At 46.4% G+C, this 12,229-nt stretch overlaps 1 protein-coding gene across 1 annotated transcript in view; it reads left to right on the forward strand.

Annotated features, from left to right (window-relative positions):
- Positions 1 to 12,229, forward strand: part of OMA1 (OMA1 zinc metallopeptidase) — a 76,779-nt gene that overhangs the window by 63,295 nt on the left and 1,255 nt on the right. The window lies entirely within an intron of this gene.

Genomic DNA, 12,229 nt, shown 5'->3' on the forward strand with positions numbered 1-12,229 from the left:
GCCCAGGAACTGCTGCATCCCTGAGGCCTCTCAGCATCCACAGGCTGCTCCTGAAGACCTCAAGGGCATCGAGTGCTCCGTCCTCGCCAGGACTTCCTTGTACCAATTAATCCATGACACGAGGGCTCTCCCCCAACCTCTGGAGGCTCTCCCGCTTCTCCTGGTGTTGTAGATGATGGAAATCACAGATTACCTCCGTGTCGGGAGAATCCAAACTGCGAGTGACCCTCGTGGTTACCAAGGAGAGGCGGTTCTCAAGAAATGGTGCAAAGGACATTCTCAGGAACATCTAAACCAGACAAGGAGGAGGTGGGCAGGCAGACAGCCTGAGGTTGGGGGGATCGAGGAGCCTTTCTTTACACAAGAGGCAGACGAGTGATGGGTCTAAAAGTCTTTAGGTTGGAGGCCTTTAAATTCTCCCAAGAGAAGACATAAGGTCCCACTCAACACCTAGAGGAAAGGGGAGAGCAGGGCCAGAAAATGGGGGAGAGCAGAGAGCCTTGTTTTCTGTGCCAGAGTCGTGAGCTCAAGCCGACCCTTGTGCCCTGGGAGCCGCAGGCTGAGGTCGGGTCTGCCCACCACAAATGGCACTCGCCAGCATCTGCCTGGGACCAGATAGCCCCATTATCAGTGGTCAGGGCACAGTCTGGATGTGGCAGGTTGTCAGGAGCTTTCCAAGCTAATCATAATAACCGGATGTAGACCTACCATGGGCCAGGCCCTGTGCCGAGTGCTTGGCCGTTCTTATCTCACTGGATGCCCACCACAGCCCATTGGAGGAAACTGGGGCAGACTTGCCCTGGGTCACACAACTAGTCAGTGTCGAGGTTGTTTTTGAACTCTGGTCTTCCTTCCTCCAGGCCCAGCTTTCCACTGTACCTGAAGCTGTTATTGAGCATTGCCAGGAAAAGGTTGAATATATAAGCTTAATGATGGCGGGGATCCTTATTTTTAAGGGATTTTATAGAGTTGCTTTGTGCCCTCCAACACTAAGTGCTTCCCAAATGTGTGAGAGTGAGTGTGTGTGAGAGTGAGTGTGTGTGAGTGAGTGTGTGTGAGAGTGAGTGTGTGAGAGTGAGTGTGTGAGAGTGAGTGTGCTCTAGCTCGATCTCAGACTCGAGACTCAAGAATAGAGTTTAGACTCTCTTCCTGACCATCCTCATGGTGTTTTTCCTGCTGAGACCAAGGCCTGTCCAGAGGACCTCCGGAAAGCTAGCCCAGACATTAGTGTGAGTGTGTGTGTGAGTGTGTGTGTGTGTGTGTGTGTGTGTGTGTGTGTGTGTGTGTGTGCAGAAGTAGCGCTGCTGCTTCTGAGTCTGGAGCCATCGGAGGAGACCAGAGGTTTGGGGGGCCCTCGGCATGTTGGCCATCCCCTCGGGATGTGGTCACGGGCAGGCCGAGGATAGCCGAGGTGACCCCAGCCTCCCCTTCTGATTTTGATCTTTCCTCCCCAGAGCCTCACAAGCGGCAAATCTTGTCACTCCCTTTATAATGTTTTCAAACTGTTTATTTCCATTTCTGCAGCCCCTAGCCCAGGTAAGGCTTCTACAGTAAGTACTCCATCACCCAAGGCTCACAGGCTTTTACTGGTCTCCTCGCCTTGGCTCTTAGAAGCCATCCTGGACACTCCTGGCAGATTAGTTTCCCCAAAGCATTTAACTCACATTGCTTCTTGTTCTCTTTAGGTTGTATGTTACTTTTATTTCCAGATATTTCACTCCCTACCCAGATTGCCATCCCTTAGAAGAAGGAAAAAAGAGAGGAAAATATAGTTGATCACCCTAACCAGCACATCCACCAAGTCTGACTATTGCATCTTTAAAAAAACCCCAGTGGCTTCCTACAGTGCATGTAAGAAACCCCATCATTTAGGCCCAATTTTGTCTCTTAAGCCTCATCGTTCCAGGCATAGTCAAAAGTCCCATAATCTTCATGAAATCCTCCCCTAATATTTTAGCTCCAAGTGATTGCTCCCTTAGAACACCTATAGATTTTACTGTGTGTACCCTTAATTTGACACTTCCCTCCCTCCCTTTCCTTCTCCTCCTCCTCCCCCATTCCTCTCCCTCTCTCCCTCTTTGTCTCTGTCTCTTTCTCTCCCCCCTCCCTCACTCCCTCCTTTTCTCTCCTCTTTCTCTTTCTCTCCTCTCTCTGTCTTCTCTCTCCTCTCTGTCTCTGTCTGTCTGTCTCTCCCCATTTCTCTTCCTACACTCCTCCCTCTCCCCATCCCTCTCTCCTTCCCTCCCTGTCTCCCTTTGTCCCCTGCTTATCACCTGGTCACATAGACACATGGATCTTATTTCCTTGATGAGATTCCAGCTGTTTGAGGGCAGAGCCCTTGCCTTATGTTTCTCTCTCCTTTTTCCTGCTCCCTATCTCAGAGCTGGATATCTGCTTGAGAGGAAGTACTCTGAATTCTGGGTGGGGGGGAAGGCACAGTAACAGCCGGCGGCCGTGGGCTCCCCAGCAGCAGACACTTGAGGCCATCAGAAGACACAGAGGACATCAGAGGCCCAGTCTTTAGCTTGGGAGGCGTCGGTGCCAAGGGTTGTTGCCCTTTTCTGGAGCTGCTGGTTTCTGCCCCAAATTCCTGGAGGAGGGGGCTTCCTTGTCTGGGAATCCTTAAAACTTGGGAAGCAGAAATGGACCCCCAGGGACATGTTTCTGTACCTCCATTTTCTAAAGCAGATGCCGTTGGTGGCTTTTATTCCATGTCTAGACGCTCTTCTGCTTTATGGACGATGTTGTGCTGATTGTTCCGAGTCCCCGAGCCCCTCAGGACCTGCCTCCAGTGAGATCCGTGACTGCAGGAAGCTGAGCCTTGGAGGCGTGGAGGGAAAATGAAGGGGAGAAGATTGCTCTTGTTAGCCCAGATTGTGACATGATGTCCATAGTTAGGCCTTCAGTGCGGACAAGTGTCACAGAGAAAAGGTTTGGGCTCCAGAGGAGAAGAGCAGACTGGCCAGCCCAGGAACTGCTGCATCCCTGAGGCCCTGGGGTCACAGCTCTGGCCGTGGGGCCTCTCAGCATCCACAGGCTGCTCCTGAAGACCTCGAGGGCATCGAGCGCTCCGTCCTCGCCAGGACTTCCTTGTACCAATTAATCCACGACACGAGGGCTCCCCACCAACCTCTGGAGGCTCTCCCGCTTCTCCTGGTGTTGTAGATGATGGAAATCACAGATTACCTCCATGTCGGGAGAATCCAAACTGCGAGTGACCATCGTGGTTACCAAGGAGAGGCGATTCTCAAGAAACGGCTCAAAGGACATTCTCAGGGACATCTAGGACCAGACAAGGAGGAGGTGGGCAGGCAGACAGCCTGAGGTTGGGGGGATCGAGGAGCCTTTCTTTACACAAGAGGCAGACGAGTGATGGGTCTAAAAGTCTTTAGGTTGGAGGCCTTTAAATTCTCCCAAGAGAAGACATAAGGTCCCACTCAACACCTAGAAGAAAGGGGAGAGCAGGGCCAGAAAATGGGGGAGAGCAGAGTGCCTTGGTTTCTGTGCCAGAGTCGTGAGCTCAAGCCGACCCTTGTGCCCTGGGGGGGCCGCAGGCTGAGGTCGGGTCTGCCCACCACAAATGGCACTCGCCAGCATCTGCCCGGGACCAGATAGCCCCATTATCAGTGGTCAGGGCACAGTCTGGATGTGGCAGGTTGTCAGGAGCTTTCCAAGCTAATCATAATAACGTGGGCCAGGCCCTGTGCCGAGTGCTTGGCCATTCTTATCTCACTGGATCCCCACCACAGCCCATTGGAGGAAACTGGGGCAGACTTGTCCTGGTTCACACCACTAGTCAGTGTTGAGGTTGTTTTTGAACTCTGGTCTTCCTGCCTCCAGGCCCAGCTTTCCACTGTACCTGAAGCTGTTATTGTGCATTGCCAGGAAAAGATTGAATATATAAGCTTAATAATGGCGGGGATCCTTATTTTTAAGGGATTTTATAGAGTTGCTTTGTGCCCTCCAACACTAAGTGCTTCCCAAAGGCAGGGCTGCCGTAGCGTAGGAGAAGATGCATGAGGAGCAAAAAGATAGAAAATGCGGGGAAAAGTGGAATCCCCAGCAGATTCTGCAAGGAAACGCAGCATGCATCAAGTCCGCTTTGCTTGGAGGGTTTATGGAGCTGGATTGTCGAGTAAACAAGGTGCTGATCGTACCGGGTCTGAACTGAATTTAACGAATCGTTGGCTTGGGAGATTTCTGACTGGGGAATGCTAGTGATGGGCCTGGCTTTCTCTGGAGTGTTTATTTGGACTCGTAGACCCTTCAGTTGTCGTCAGGGCGGATCCTCTCCACTGGCACATCTCTCACATCTCTCACGGATCTGTGGCTGGGAGAAGGTGTCTTCAGGAGGCACCAGTGGCCCACATCGCTCCATTGTTAGTGAGGTCAGTCCCTAGGTGGAAAGGAGGGGGTTCATTGCCAGGTCGTGGAGTCTCCCTTTTATCCCGATTCTTCCTTCTCTAGTCCATCTGCCCAGAACTGTCGAGCACTTTGCTGCTCAGGAGCATTCTGTGGCTCCCTATTACTGCTTCATCTCCACATCTTCTCCCTCAGTCCTCAGGCTGTCTCTCCAGACTGAGTAGACTTCACCTCCATCCCCTGGGCTTCATTCTGGTCAAAATGAGCTTCTGGGTGCTCCCCTCCGTTCCATCTCATTCCTTGCGCTGATACAGACCATTCCCCTGCCTAGAAGGAGCCCTTGGCTCCTCTTGGCCTTTTGGACCTCTGGCCCCCTGCAAGGCTCAGCTCCTGTCAGAGGCCTTCCTTGCTATCCCAGGGCTTGGTTTCTCCCCTGCCCCCCATTAACTTTTATTCATTTGTATAGATTTTATATTTCCGTATCTAGGTACTTGTTTTTCTGCAGAATGTAAGCTCCTGGTGGGCAGGAACTTTTCCTCTTTTGTCTTTGTACCCCAGGGCCTGGTGGGGTGCCCAGCATGCTGTACGTGCTTAGTCAGTCTCTCATTTACTCGTGTTTTTTGAATTGTATTGAATTAGTTCAAATTGTCCTCATCTAAAATTGTTCCTCAACTGCCCTCTCCATCGGAAGAAGGAAGAGCCGTGCGATTGACTTTGTCCACAATTGTTTTGCCTCAGAGAATGAGACGAAGGTTGAGGTCTGGAAAGGACGGGTCAGAGGGGCGGAGCGTCATCCAGCCCGAGCTCCACTCCAGAGCCAGAGGGAGCGAACCCAGAGGTGTGAGATGTCAGCGCGCGTATTTATTTCTGTTTTTGACTCTGAGTAGTTATGTATTGTGGACAGCGGTCAGGCTGCTTGCGGATGTTTCCTAGATGTTATCAGAAACCGGGGAAGGATGACCCTGGATGACCAGTCTTGATCACCAGGTCTCAAAAGGAGCCAGACTGTGTGACGAGGTTTTTATTTTTCATTTTGTTAACTTCTGTTAGCAGGTGGGTGATGGGTAGAGATACTGTGGCACTCTTGTTTAGGAAATTTAAGAAGGATTCCACTGGAGCTTGGTGTTTTACAGAATTATTAGTAAAAACATTGTGCTTTTTTTTCTGGCTAATTACTTTCACCCTCACCTGGAATTCATTCTTTATGAAAGCAGGTTTTTTTTTTAAAACAATTCTAGTGGATTTTAATTGATATCTTTTGTTTTTGCATCCGCTAGATTTTCCTCTGTATCTTTCCTTTATTTCCTCCTGGGAAATTTTTTCTTAGAACAAAGAATTTTTTTTAAAGAACAAAAGTTAAAAAAAATTTTAAAAGTCAAGGAGAAAAAATAAGTAAAAACCATCAACATATCATAATAATCTGCCATTATTTTCTGTGTTTCACACCTATGAACTCCACTGTCTCCAAAAGAGCAGAGCAAGGTGTCTTCTCCTATCTCTCCTTTAGAATTTGTTATTCTTCAAAATTTTACAACCTTCAGTTTTGATTGTTGGTGGTGGTTGTTTTCCCCCATTTCTCTTGTTTTTCTGGCTCTGCTTATGTTACCTTGCATGAGTTCCATAAGATACTTACATGGTTCTCTATATTCATCATGCTTATTGTTTCATCCAGCACAACGCTCTTCCATCCTACTCCCTCCTTTTCCCTCCCCCTCTCCTTTTCTAGCCCAGCCACAGCCCATCCTATCCCTCTGCATCCATTACATCACCACAATTGCTTTAACTGTTCCCCAGTTGATGGACATGTAGTTTGTTTCCAGTTCTCTGCTATACTGGTTCAATATTAACGGAGTCTTTAAAGCTGCAGGAACTTTCTGTTTTGCTAGAATGTTCCCCCCTTTTCAATTTTCAATCATTCAACTCAAATCTTTGAAAAATTTCCTTTGAATCGGTTGACAAATGCCAACTTGTACTGAAAGCTTTTCTTAAGTTACGAGTGGTAAAATTTCACCAAAATATATTTCCAGATCATCACGGGGGACTTTGAAAATGTGCTTCATTGCTACGTTCAAAGAGAAGAATCCTTTCAAATAAGAATGATTTGATTAGAGAATACAAAGAAAAATGATTGCATAAACTGTATATGTTGGGGATTGATAATGAAAAAAAGAATTGGAGACAAATTCCTTTTAAAACAAACTAACATCGTATAGAAACATAATTTTGAAGCTTGATGTAATCTTTTTCTATTTTTTCCCCAAGTGATTGAATTCATTTTGAATGTGATAAAATTCTATTATAGCATTGGGAATAATTTTGTGGTTGAAGTGAAAACTGATAGTTAGTATAAGAGTATGTTGTTAATTACAGTACGTACTTATAACTCAAAGATTGGAATTCCCTGTAAACATAAGACTAATTTTTATAATAAGAAAGGAGCCTCATCTGATGATTTATAAAAGTCTATGGCGTTGAAAATCTTAATTTTTTGGTATGCCATCATGGAGTTTAAATATGAATTCTTCTTTGGACTGAATGCAGTGCTCAAGAATAAAAAATACTGAACAGGGAACCTTTGCATCTGCTAAGTGTCATGTAAGAGATGATGCTTCCCCCCAAAAAAAAATCCTTCCCTAAAAAGAAAACATGGTTCTTGCTCTCGAGTCACCATCAGATGGAGGCTTATGTGGTGACAGAGTCAGATCCCCAACTTACCTGATGAGCCATTAGATAAGCATAAAATAACATTGTTTAGGGGAGCTGATACTAAGTGAAAGCTCAAAGCAAACCCTGGAGGAGGTGGATCTTAGGCTGCACTTTAGAATGAGTGGGAATTTTATTGGTGAAGAAGGGACAAGTAAACAGATCCGTGGGACTTTGGAGCTGATGACACCTTCTTTTGCCTTTGCCTTTCCTGCTGCCCAACTTTGCTGACTCTGCAGGCTTTTCTTCTCACTTTCTGATCTTTCCCTTGTTCCCTATGAGCCTTCTCTCCCCATTCTCTTCAGCAGCCCCTCTGCTTTTCTCTTTAGAGATTTGTCCATGTTTTGGTCCAACCCTGTGAAGATGATGCAAATGTATCCGGGGCTGACATTGTGAAGTGCCGTAGGACTGTTTCCCAAGTGCTGATAGTACATCCCTGAGTGCTTGGAGAGCCTGCTTTTATCCCAAATGGGACATATTGAATACAGAAGTTGTTCTTTAGCCTAATTCTCCCTCTCCAACCCTATGCCAGGATGATTTACTCTTCAAAACATTTTGGTCCTGGATACCCAGAAGTCCCAATGCTTATTCATTTTGTGCACATATTGTTTATATGTTATTATGAGAGTATGTTAATTTTTTTTTTTTTTTAGTAAATCTAGAAAATAGTTATAAGTAAATTAAGGGAGAGTTTGGGTTTGTTATTTTTTGGCCAAATACTTCCATGAAAGAAGAAGTCTAATCATCTAGTATTAAACATAATGCAGTGATCCATTAGCTATTTAAAAAGGTAAATATAGGTTTGTACCAAGAATATTATTTGAAGATAATTAACCAATGATCATGTTAATTTTATTTACTTGGAATAATCTGTTAAATTTAGGAGACATACATAGCATATGCATTCTGGTTACCATAACAACTTGGGTACAGAATTGGGGAACAGATGCTGTATCAACCTGTTGATGTTTGATAGTATGACAGTTTTAAAATTATGCTCCATAGTGACACTGTTCAGACTTTAAATTTAATGTAGACTATAATTCGTCCTTGAAAGAGATATATTATTTGGCTTTTCCCTGTGAGAGTTGTTTTAACATGAAATGTGGGGAGTTGCGAAATAAATAAGGAAACTTGTATAGTAACCCAGGGCAGAAATGCACAATTCCTTCTTTCAAACTGGAAGTATTCGGAATGTGGGATTTCAGATAGAAAAAAAAAAAAAGAATATTAGAATAATACAGAAAACCATTTTATTAGAATTTATTAGTTTGGGGATTATTACAACCATAATATCTCTTCATATTTTAGGAAATCTTGGTGACATCTTTATTTGTATAAAATTTGTATCTCAAAGTCTAAATGTAATGTGCTCAATCTTTATATAGCCAAACACTTTCTGTAAGTATTTAAATAGATTCATTTTAATCTCGTTTCATTTTGAGTCCTATATGCTTTCAGAAGGCAAGGGCTTTGAACTCCAGTGTAAATCATTCTTATGCATTTGTAATTGGACAAAGCGAATTCATAAATCATGAATATTACACATCTCACGAGTAGCAAATACGAGAGTGTTAAACATTTAAGTAAAATGTGGGTATTGCCAGTATACACAAACATACAGTGTTCACCTTACAGAATTTCATTTTGTTGGACATGGAGAGTGTTGGGGTAAAGGTAAATATCATAGCGGCTGCTGTAATTGAATTGGCCTTGGAATCGACTTAAAGGCACCAAGCCTGACAGCGGCGGCGTTGTCTAAATGCTCTTTAGAACAACGTGATGGGAGGGGTGATAGGACCTGCTTGAGGTGGAAATGAATAATAAGCTATTAGCAAAAATTGCCTTGGGGGAGAAAAGGGGACCAAGGGAATGATATATATATATATATATATATACATATATATGTATATATATATATATATATAAAATGTATATATGTATGCGTGTATATATGTGTGTATACATATATACACATATGTGTTTCTAAAGAAACACACTTTTAAAAACTAAGATGATTTTTTTTCTCCCCTGAAATATCTTAGTTTCTGTTTTTAGAAGAAACCTTTAAATCTATCATGAATCTTCCGTGGCATCCAGGTAACTTCTGCTTTCCTGCATTTTTCCTTGTTACGGTTTATTCTTTCCCAAGAAAGTTTAGCTCACTTCCCACAGTGCTTACTTACAGCACCGATGCTCACGAGCGGACACTTTCTGAAATGCTTGTGATGCTGCTGGTAAAAGAGCCATTCCTTAGTGCAGGTTCTTGAATATTCAAAGTATTGGATTGAAAATATCATTGGGCGATCTGTTGGTGCTGGTTTTTGTTAAACTTAAGAGAAGTGACTTGGACGAAAAGTCTCCTGCTTCTAGGATCACACAGGAAGCATCAGGTATCTGAGGCTGGATTTGAACTCAGGTCCTCCTGACTACGGGGCCAGTGCTCTATCTACTGCATCATCCAGCTGCCCCAAAGAAATCTTTTACACTTGAAATGTTTGCTATTTGATAACCACAGCTAACTCCTTACTGACAGCCTCGTTGGGGAGCTGAGTGACAAAAGGGAGAAGAGCTGTGGGAGGTGTCTGGTAGGAGGGGTGGATTCAGGGAGGTTTTCTAAGCATGAGAAAGCACGGGCCTGGGGAGATGGAAGGAGACCTGGGGATGGGAGAGGAAACTGCTGGAAAAAGGAGACGGGATGGAACAGGGAGCTTTGGGATGGACGTGCTCCTAAGAATGGTAGAGGGAGAAGGAAGCGGCAAGACTTCCAGATGCCGGGCGCTGCGCTAAGCGCTTCACCACCCTGGGGACCAAGTGCTAGTATCGTTTCCAATTTGCAGATAAGGAAATTAGGGCAAACCTGAGTTGTGACTTGCTCAGGTCACCCAGCTAACAGGTGCCTGAGTCTAGGTTTGAACTCTGCGCCTCCTCACTAGGGCCCTGGGGCTCTGCGCAGTGCAAATGGTTCCCTCCTTGCCGATGTCTGTAGCGTCATTCTTAGGGCGTTTGCAGGGACACGTGGGTGCCTCCATAGGCTGCGACCCCAAGTGTGCACGGGGACATTGGGCTTCCCTCAGGGGGAAGGCCAGAGGGCAATGGCTCGGTGTCCGGGAATGGGCGAGCACATCCCGAGCTCCAGGGGAGTCTGGGCCGACAGCCCGAGACTGCGGGAGTGTCTGCCCTCGGGGACATGGTAACTGGGAATTCCAGAGCCACCACTGTGCCTTTGTACCCTCACCGTCGCCCCTAACTGTTGTTTCCACGGCTCATTCCTCTTCCCTCCCGAGGCCACAGACATTCCTCTTCCCTCCCGAGGCCACAGAGGCCGCCGTCCCTTTGATGCACGGTCTCCTATGTCCGTGAGCTCTGGAAGGCTTGACCGGCCCCCGAGCCGCCGGCCTCCCACCTCTCCCTGCGTCCACCCCAGCCTTGTTCTTTCCTCATTCCCCTTAATTCTAGCGCCTTCCTCTGGCTGCTTCTCCTGTGTGTCCTTGCTTGTTGCACGTGGTCCTTCCATTAGACAGGGAGCTCATTGAGGGCCGGGCCCTTAGCTCAGGGAATGCTCGTTAACTCACTGACTGACAGCTAGACTGCCCAGCCCAAAAAGAGGGAAGGGAGGCCCAGGGTTAAGAGCGGGTAGACAATCTCAGACTTCTTGAATGCTCTTTTACATTTCTCCAGCATGTCCCCTGGCCCCAGCACTGCACCCCCTTCCCCCCTGCAGACCCTCATCACTGCACATTATTATTGCAGTGGCCAGGAGGGGGTCTGCCTGCCCCAAGCCCCTCCCTCCCTCCCCCCCCATCCATCCTCTATTCAGCCACCAGAGTGATCTTCTCAAAGCCCCTCTCCTCCCTCCCTAGGAGATCTTGGTGACTCTCAGTGGGCCTGGGAGCCTTCCCTGTCCGATACCTTGTGGTATCTGGGAACCAACCGGGATTTCTGGAGTCCGGGCTAGCAGAGTTGGGGCTTGGTTGGTTCCGATCCAACTGGAAAGGTGGAGAAAGTTCCGACTTCATCCGAGTCCTTCCCTCACTACTGCTGCGGGGTCTCGGGTGATGTTTTGTCACCTACACGTGACTCAGGGCGGCCACTCACCCAACGGTGTGGGAGGGCTTCAAGTCTCAGTCTTCGAAGTACTAAAAATGCCGAGTTGGGGAGGATGCAGAGGGTCAGATGGTCAAGGGGGCCGCCCCGTCAAACCCGAACGATTAGAAAACTTCCTTATTGGAAGACTGGCATTAAGTAGACAAGACTGGAGATTTCAAAGTGCTAAATGAGTTTAAGAGGATTACATTGCTTTTTTTTTTTTTTAGAAAGGATTTGGGGATTTCAACTTGCCTGGAATAATGGCACTTGACATTAATGCAGTTCTTCAGTAGCTTTTGCTGTGCTCTAGAAAGGGAGGAAATTCTTGATCTGTAATTAGCAATAGCAGCGTGGGCATTGATGGAACGCCAAGCCAGCAGCGGGATGTTGGAGGGAAGCGGTCCCGCTTTCGCGCGTGGATTCACAGAACAACGAGTCAGGATGGACAGATGCCTACTTGCTCATGTTTACTGTGAAAATGGGAAACCCAAGGGAGAGCCTTGTTAGAGCAAGTTGTGAGATTGTTCAGGTTTTCGTGAGGGCCAGAAGTGAGTAATGGAGGGAAGGAGGGAGGGAAAATTATCACTCCCAAGTGGAGATTTATGAAAGTGATTGTTAGAAGGCCAAATGTAGCCAACACTAACTTAGCTTTGCGTTCTAAAAAGCTTTCCTTTTGAAATCTACTATACTATTTATACACCTTTTCAAAATAGATGAGGTGTTTTTGCTTTTAAAATTTGTTTTGGGTCAAACCCAGTGCTCTTTTTGGAGTCGTGAGGCGTGCATTAAGCCGTGTTTGAAAACCGAGTGGTTAATATTCCAAGTGTGAAAATGAAAGGAGCGCTGATGTTGTGAATACCGGATTTGTGGGATTGCCCCATGTGTGCCTTACAGAAATGGGCTTGCTCCTTACCCAGGTGAGTCAGAACTGGCAGGAGTTCCTTTCCTCCCCTCCCACACACCCCTGGAAAATCATCCTGTCCCTGAACGGGCAAGTGAGGAGGAAAAGGGCAGCAGAGAAATAACATCCTTGCAATTGGGACCCTTTATCTTTGCTCCATTTGGGGCGTTAAGT

This window comes from Antechinus flavipes, chromosome 4 (genome assembly GCF_016432865.1).
Source record: "Antechinus flavipes isolate AdamAnt ecotype Samford, QLD, Australia chromosome 4, AdamAnt_v2, whole genome shotgun sequence".
Taxonomy (NCBI): Eukaryota; Metazoa; Chordata; class Mammalia; order Dasyuromorphia; family Dasyuridae; genus Antechinus; species Antechinus flavipes.